This window comes from Macaca fascicularis, chromosome 19 (genome assembly GCF_037993035.2).
Source record: "Macaca fascicularis isolate 582-1 chromosome 19, T2T-MFA8v1.1".
Classification (NCBI taxonomy): domain Eukaryota; kingdom Metazoa; phylum Chordata; class Mammalia; order Primates; family Cercopithecidae; genus Macaca; species Macaca fascicularis.
Window position 1 is genome coordinate 1,032,635 of NC_088393.1, and position 8,332 is coordinate 1,040,966.

General features: G+C 55.3%; 1 long non-coding RNA gene across 1 annotated transcript; it reads right to left on the reverse strand.

Annotated features, from left to right (window-relative positions):
- Positions 1-5,050: 5,050 nt before the first annotated feature.
- Positions 5,051-5,381, reverse strand: LOC141409170 (uncharacterized). Its single transcript, XR_012428133.1, has 2 exons — positions 5,268-5,381; positions 5,051-5,170 (listed from the first exon to the last, which is right to left on the reverse strand). It is a non-coding gene; the product is annotated as an uncharacterized lncRNA (long non-coding RNA).
- Positions 5,382-8,332: the final 2,951 nt, after the last annotated feature.

Here is an 8,332-nt window from a genome sequence, read left to right on the forward strand (position 1 = left end):
CTCAGCCTCCCGAGTAGCTGGGACTACAGGCGCCGCCACCTCGCCCGGCTAGTTTTTTGTATTCTTTAGTAGAGACAGTGTTTCACCGTGTTAGCCAGGATGGTCTCGATCTCCTGACCTCGTGATCCGCCCGTCTCGGCCTCCCAAAGTGCTGGGATTACAGGCTTGAGCCACCGCGCCCGGCCTGGTCTCGAACTTCTGACCTCAGATAATCCACCTGCCTCAGCCTCCCAGAGTGCTGGGATTACAGGCGTGACCCACCACCCCCCGCCCCGCAGGCATCTTCTTGTCTCGTTATCACAGCATCTCGGTGAGGGAGGCATTGCCACAAACCCTAATCTGTTGTTACAGATGGGGAAACTGAGGCTCTGGGAGACAGTAACATGCACTGAGTCCCTCAGTAACTCATCAGGGGATCCAGGACTTGAACCCAGGGTTCTCGGACTCAGATTTAATATCAAAGCTTCGGGCTAAGTGCCTCTGGGTTCTCATCCCAGAACAACTTTCCAGAAACACTTAGAATTATCGTGTGGATCCCTGCAGCCCTCAGTATAAAACCCAAACGCTCACCATGGCATACAGGCCCTCCATGGCTTTGTCCCCACCTCCCCCTGCCCTCTCATCCTGTTCCTGTCCCCTCTGCTGCTCTACTCTGGCCATCCGGGCCTGCTGGCTCTCCCTCGAGCCCCTAAGCTGGTCCCCACCTTGGCCTCTGCCTGAGCTCTCTCTACCTGAGATGCCTCTGCCAGCAAATCAACCCTCACTGGCTCCTTCCTCGGTCACGAGGGCCCCCAGCCCACAGGCCCTGTCACCGCCCAGCCCTGGGCACACCGTTTGCTTGTTTCCAGAGGCAGCACAAACTCCGGAGACACAGCAGGAACGGGTGCTGAGGAGGGAGAGGGGGGGAAAGACCTCAACCGCCCTCAGCCAGTCAATGCCGCTCAGCCAGAAGTGCAGGCCCAGGGCTCCCAGGGCCAGAGAGACAGAGGAGACGAGAGCCTAGAAGTTCTTCCCCCAACTCCATCCCTCCTCACATCCGTGTCACCAGGTCCAGGCCACACCAGACAGCCACCAAGGGCAGACAGCCAGAGACCTTGGTTCCAGCCCCAATTGACTCAGTTTCCCCTCTGTGACATGGGCTGTCAGATCCCTACAACCAGGCTCCAGCCAGGACTGGCCCCACCTGCCTCCGTCTCCCCATTTTACATGGGATGGAACCAAAAGCTAACACAGGGAAGGCAGGACAGGAAGCCGGCCAAGCCAACGGCGTGTTGCTCTGAGGACGCTGAGGGCCGGCAGCCGAGCTGGGACCCCTCCAGCCTCCAGTCCCCTTCTGATCCGATCGCACCAGATTCTAGCACTTCTGTCTTCAGCTCGGAGCTCGTCTCAACTGCCAAGCAAAGAGCTTGCAAATGAGATGCAAATGAATTCGACGCACATGCAGAGAAGCCCTGATTTTAATCCTGTCTGTTCGACAGAAGAGACTAAATCCCAACAGTGAAAAAAAGGGAGGCTGGACTGGATGAGAGGCCGGGCGCCGGTCCCACGTCCACCTGCCCAGCTGCCGGGGAGGGACGCCACTGCCCTGCTCGGTGTCCTGGAAGGTGACGCTGTAGGTGCTCCCGAGACCCTTGTTCTCGCTGTAAATAGGAATTCAGCCAGTGTTTATTTGGGGCCAGGCCCTGCTCAGGTGCTGGGAAAACGGGAGGGGACAGAACACACAAGTTCCTCGTCCTCCCTTTCCCTCGAGACAGGCAGGCAGGTCAGTGCAACTTACGTGAGTGCAGAGGGCACGACGCTGTGGAGAAAACGTGGGCGAAGGGGCGTGTTAGAGGCCGAAAGAATGAGGGCCGTGATCAACTCAGTACAGCACCGGGGGCTATAGGAGTAAACAGCAAACTGTTCCCACAATTGCAGAACGTTGGCAAACTGACAAACTGCGTCTGCTGCGCACAAGTGCTGCCGAGAGCGTCACCATCCAGGCACGAGTGTTTCTTATGATTAGGCGTAACTGAAGCCTGCCAGTAACAACATGAACCTGTGATCAATTAAACAGCTGATCAATCCTTACCTCCTCCTCCCTGCTCTTGTTACCCAATAAATACAAAGGGCTGTAGAAGCTCAAGAAGCAGCCTTTGCTCATTAAGATCAGGGAGCTCTTTTCTCTTCTTCCTTTTTTTTTTTTTTTTTTTTTTTTTTGAGACAGAGTCTTGCTCTGTCGCCCAGGCTGGAGTGCTGTGGCCGGATCTCAGCTCACTGCAAGCTCCGCCTCCCGGGTTTAGACCATTCTCCTGCCTCAGCCTCCCGAGTAACTGGGACTACAGGCGCCCGCCACCTCGCCTGGCTAGTTTTTTGTATTTTTTAGTAGAGATGGGGTTTCACCGTGTTAGCCAGGATGGTCTCGATCTCCTGACCTCGTGATCCGCCCGTCTCGGCCTCCCAAAGTGCTGGGATTACAGGCTTGAGCCACCGCGCCCGGCCTTTTTTTTTTTTTTTTTGATGCAGTTTCACTCCTGTCGCCCAGGCTGGAGTGCAGTGGCGTGATCTCGGCTCACCACAACCTCCGCCTCCCGGGTTCAAGGGATCCCCCTGCCTCAGCCTCCCGAGTAGCTGGGATTAGAGGCATGTGCCCGCATGCCTGGCGAATTTTCTATTTTTAATAGAGACAGGGTTTCTCCATGTTTCTCAGACTGGTCTCGATCTCCCGACCTCGTGATCCTCCCGCCTCGGACTCCCAAAGTGCTGGGATCACAGGCGTGAGCCACCACGCCCGGCCCCTTCTTCTCTCTTTTCTTCTCTTTTCTTCTTCCCCATGTTGCCCTTCCTTTAAAAGTTTCTTTTGTCTTAAGTTTTCATTTCTATTTAAAAGTTTCTTTTGTTTCTTGTTATCATTTTCAACTTCTTCCCTTCCTTCAGTCTTATGACCGTCTCAAGCAGTAACAAGAGTAACTGCAGTAACAACCGTCTCGGGCAGTAACAGGAGTAACTGCAGTAACAACGGTCTCGGGCAGTAACAGGAGTAACTGCAGTAACAACGGTCTCGGGCAGTAACAGGAGTAACTGCCCGGACTTGGGCCACGTGAAAGCTGTGGTCAGGGAGGAGTCCCAATCAGAGCTCACAGGCGCCCTCTGCTGACATCTGGGAAAGCAAAACGTGGGCGGTGCCGGGAGAGGGCGTCACATGCTGGGAAGGATGATGGGGATGGTTGACAGAAAGGATAACTGGAAGGAAGGATGATGGGGAAGGATGATGAGGAAGGATGATGGGAAGGATGATGGGAAGGATGACGGGAAGAATGACGGGAAGGATGATGGGAAGGATGGTGGGAAGAATGACAGAGAAGGATGACAGGAAGTATGATGGAGAAGGATGATGGAGAAGGATGATGGAGAAGGATGATGGGAAGGATGACAGGAAGGATGATGGGAAGGATGGTGGGAAGGATGACGGGAAGGATGATGGAGAAGGATGGTGGGAAGGATGACGGGAAGGATGACAGGAAGGATGACGGGACAGATGGTGGGAAGGATGACGGAGAATGACGACAGGAAGGATGATGGAGAAGGATGACAGGAAGGATGATGGGAAGGATGATGGAGAAGGATGATGGGAAGGATGACGGGAAGGATGGTGGGAAGGATGATGGAGGATGATGAAGAAGGATGATGGGAAGGATGATGGGAAAGATGACAGGAAGGATGATGGGAAGGATGGTGGGAAGGATGGTGGAGAAGGATGATGGGAAGGATGATGGGAAGGATGACGGGAAGGATAATGGGAAGGATGATGGAGAAGGATGATGGGAAGGATGACGGGAAGGATAATGGGAAGGATGATGGAGAAGGATGGTAGGAAGGATGATGGGAAGGATGGCGGGAAGGATGATGGGAAGGATGGTGGGAAGGATGACAGAGAAGGATGACAGGAATTATGATGGAGAAGGATGATGGAGAAGGACAATGGGAAGGACGATGGGAAGAATAATGGGGAAGGATGATGGAGAAGGATGATGGGAAGGATGATGGAGAAGGATGGTGGGAAGGATGATGGAAAAGGATGGTGGGAAGGATGACAGAGATGACGACAGGAAGAATGATGGAGAAGGATGATGGGAAGGATGATGGGAAGGATGGTGGAGAAGGATGGTGGGAAGGATGACGGAGAATGATGACAGGAAGGATGATGGAGAAGGATGGTGGGAAGGATGATGGAAAAGGATGGTGGGAAGGATGACAGAGAATGACGACAGGAAGGATGATGGAGAAGGATGATGGGAAGGATGATGGAGAAGGATGGTGGGAAGGATGATGGAGAAGGACGATGGGAAGGACGACGGCAAGAATGATGGAGAAGGATGATGAAGGATGATGGGAAGGATGAAGGAATGGATGATGGAGAAGGATGATCAGAGAATGATAGGAAGGATGATGGCACCAAGATCAACTCATCTTCACCAAGCTCATGGTCTAGCCAGAAAGTTGATCATCCACAGCAGCACTGCCCACCAGAAACAGAATGAGAACTGCCTACCTTTTTTTTTTTTTTTTTTTTTTTTTGAGACAGTGTGTTGCTGTCACCCAGGCTGGAGTGCAGTGGTGCAATCATAGCTCACTGTAGCCTCCAACTTCTGGGCTGAAGTGATCTTGCCACCTCAGCCTTTGGAGTAGCTAGGACTGTAGGCAGGTGCCACCACGTCTGGCTAATTTCTTCTTTATTGTGTGTGGAGATAGGATCTTGCTATGTTGCCCAGGCTGGTCTTTAACGCCTGGTCTCAAGCCTCCCAAAGCACTGAGTTTACAGGCATGAACCACCACGCTTGGCCATTTTTAAATTTTCTAGTAGTTATAGCAAAAAAAGAGAAACATGTGAAATTACTTTTATTTTATTTATTTTATTTTTGAGACGGAGTTTTGCTCTTGTTGCCCAGGCTGGAGTGTAATGGCACAATCTCGGCTCAGCACAACTTCTGCCTTCCAGGTTCAAGCGATTCTCCTGCCTCAGCCTCCCGAGTAGCTGGGACTACAGGCGTGTGCCACCACGCCTGGCTAATTTTGTATTTTTCGTAGAGACAGGGTTTCTCCATGTTGCTCAGGCTGGTCTCGAACTCCCAACCTCAGGTGATCCGCCCGCCTCAGCCTCCCAAAGTGCTGGGATTACAGGTGTGAGCCACTGCGCCAGGCAATTAATTTTAATAATGTATCTTATTCACCCCATATCCAAAATAATATCATTTCTGCATACAAATATTACAGGTGAGATATTTCACCTTCTTTTTTTCATGCTGTCTCGCCAGCCTGGCATGTTTTGCACTTGCAGCCCGCAGCGTGGAGCGTCCACGGTTCCAGGGCTCCAGCATCACCTGTGGCCCTGTGGATGCCGTGTCGGGCAGCCCAGGTCTGGAGAGTGGAGCCTAGAACGGATCCCGTGGGCCAGCAGTGCTCAGCCATGGATGCTGCTGCCCCTGGGGACACTTGGCTATGTCTGGAGACATTCTTGGCTGCCAGGACCAGGGGTGCTGATGGCATCTAGTGGCTGGAGACCTACAATGCTGTTCCTCCCAAGAAAAGACCCCCAAATGTCCATGGTGTCAAGATGGAGCAATGCTGCCCTAGTGGATGGGCACTGATTAATCGCCTGCTGTGTACAGGGTGAGACTGGCAGGGCGTCCTTGGCATACAGCAGATGACACTCCTGCAGAACGGCTCTGCTGCCAGCGTGCCCACAGGCGCCAGCCCACGAGCTGTTCCATGACTGTCACCATTGACAGAGGCGGAGGTCGCAAAGCCAGCAGGCGGTGGACCCGGGACTCAAGTCCAGAATGTTCTTGGCCCCTGCACAGTCCTGCCTACCCACGCCTGCCAATCTCAATGTCACCCACCCTGGCCGCCTTCATACGACTGCCCCAGCCCTGCCCCTTGACGGGCGCCGAGGCTGTTCCCACTTTTGCTCCTTTACGATTTCCTGCAGTGAGTTTCCCAGGCAGGCCTCCTCCGCCCATGAACCAGCGTTTCTGGATCAGACGCTGTGCGGTCCCTGAGGAGTCACCGCACCGCTGTGCATCCGTCTCCTCCTCTGAAAAACGGGAATACGTCAGCCTGACCCCACAGGGTCGCTCTGAAGGCAAGGGCATCCGGCCCCTTGTCATTCAAACATCCTCTTCCAGCCTTCCCTCACTCCAGCCAATGGTACCTCCTCCAGACCCGTGCTGACTTGGACCCAAACCCCTGGGTCAGCTTCCTGGACCCAAAGTCCACCCAGCATCTAGCCGCTGCTCTCCACCCCACAGCCACGGTCCAGTCCAGGACCCCATCCTCCCTCCACACCCACCCCCGCCTCCTCGGGGTTCTATGTCAGCCAGAGCCAGCTCTTTGGGGAGCCCTACACAGACGCCCGTCCCGGCTCCCACTGTCTAGCACAGGCTCCTCCCCGACAGACCTCCACCTGCCTGAGTCCCCTCACCACTCCCCCGGCACGCAAGTTCACCCTCGTTCCAGTGACACGGAGTATGAGATCATGGCGGGTTGAAATCAACAGACCAGGGGTTCCCAACCCAGGTGACTGGCCCCAGGGGACAATGGACAGTGTCCAGGGACACCTGTGGTTGTCACGACTGGGGGAGCTCCTGGCATGGAGTGAGTTGGGGCAGGGATGCCGCTAGGAACCCTGCAGTGGCCAGGACCGCCCCACCCGGGATGTCCACAGGGCCTGCGGAAGACCCTACAGGAGACAGCCATCAGCTCTTCCTCTCACGGCTCCTGGAAGCTCTGGGATCCATCACCCCCATAGGGCCGGTTCTGGGATCAACACTGTGTCTCCAGCCCCCCAGGAAGCCCTTGGAGCCCCTGCAGCCATCTTCCTTCCCTCCGCCCGTCAACCGCACTCCTGCCTCTGAAGCCAGACCCCGCTTTACCTCTTTTGTGCGGCACAGGAAGGGGATGGTGCACTCAGGAGGCCCCCACCCTGCCTGTGAGGTTGGTCCTGGTGTTGGTGACAGCTGTCCATCACTCACTTCTGTTGCCGGGCAACGTTCCGTCCCATAAAGATGCCACGATTCACTCAGAGCTTCTCGGCTGCTTCCAGCTCGGACACCCGCAGATGATGCTGTGAACACACATCTCTCGTTTTTTTGGGGGTTTTTTGTTTTTGTTTTTGAGACGGAGTCTCGCTCTGTCACCCAGGCTGGAGTGCAGTGGCCGGATCTCGGCTCACTGCAAGCTCCGCCTCCCGGGTTCACGCCATTCTCCTGCCTCAGCCTCCCGAGTAGCTGGGACCACAGGCGCCCGCTACCACGCCGGGCTAGTTTTTTGTATTTTTTAGTAGAGACGGGGTTTCCCCGTGTTAGCCAGGATGGTCTCGATCTCCTGACCTCGTGATCCACCCGTCTCGGCCTCCCAAAGTGCTGGGATTACAGGCTTGAGCCATCGCGCCCGGCCTACATCTCTCGTTTTATTTATTTTTTCTTTTCTTTTCTTTTTGAGACAGTTTCACTCTTGTTGCCCAGGCCGGAGTGCAGTGGCGTGTTCTCAGCTCACCACAATCTCCGCCTCCCAGGCGCAAGCGATTCTCCTGCCTCAGGCTCCCGATTAGCTGGGATTACAGGCACCCGCCATCACGCCCAACTAATTTTTGTATTTTTAGTAGAGACGGGGTTTCTCCATGTTGGTCAGGCTGGTCTCAAACTCCCGACCTCAGGTGATCTGCCCACCTTGGCCTCCCGAAGTGCGGGGATTACAGGCGAGCCACCACACCTGGCCTCGTTTTATTTTTGATACAGGGTCTCATTCTGTGCTCAGGTTGGAGTGCAGTGACGTGATTACAGAAATGAAACCTCAGGGCAGAGTTCGGACTTCACATACGGTGGCCAGGAAAGCCCCCTGAAGAGGCGAAACGTTAGCAAAGGCCTGAAGGACGTGAGGACCTTTAAGGGATGCCCAGCTGTGCAGACATCTACGGGACGTCTGGGGAGGGCACCGCTGCGCAAAGGCCGTGGGGCAGGACTGCACCTGGCGAGGCGGGGGAACAGCAAGGAGGCCAGGGTGGCTGCCGCAGAGTGAGGAGGGGAGAGCAGGAGGAGGGAGGGAGGGGCTGACCCAGCACGTCGTGCAGGGCCCTGTGGACTCCAGAGGACACAGGGTTTTACCCTGAGCAAGGTGGGAGCCACGCAGGTGGCCTCTGCTGGAGCAGACGAGGGCACGGCCTGACTTGGGTTTGAAGGAATCAACTGAGGGCAGGAAGGTGGGGGTAGGGAAGCCGGGGGGAGGCAACCCACACCGGCCCAGGTGGGCACCACGGGGCCTGGGCTGGGGGCTGCCGGCTGCCATGGGGTGGTCA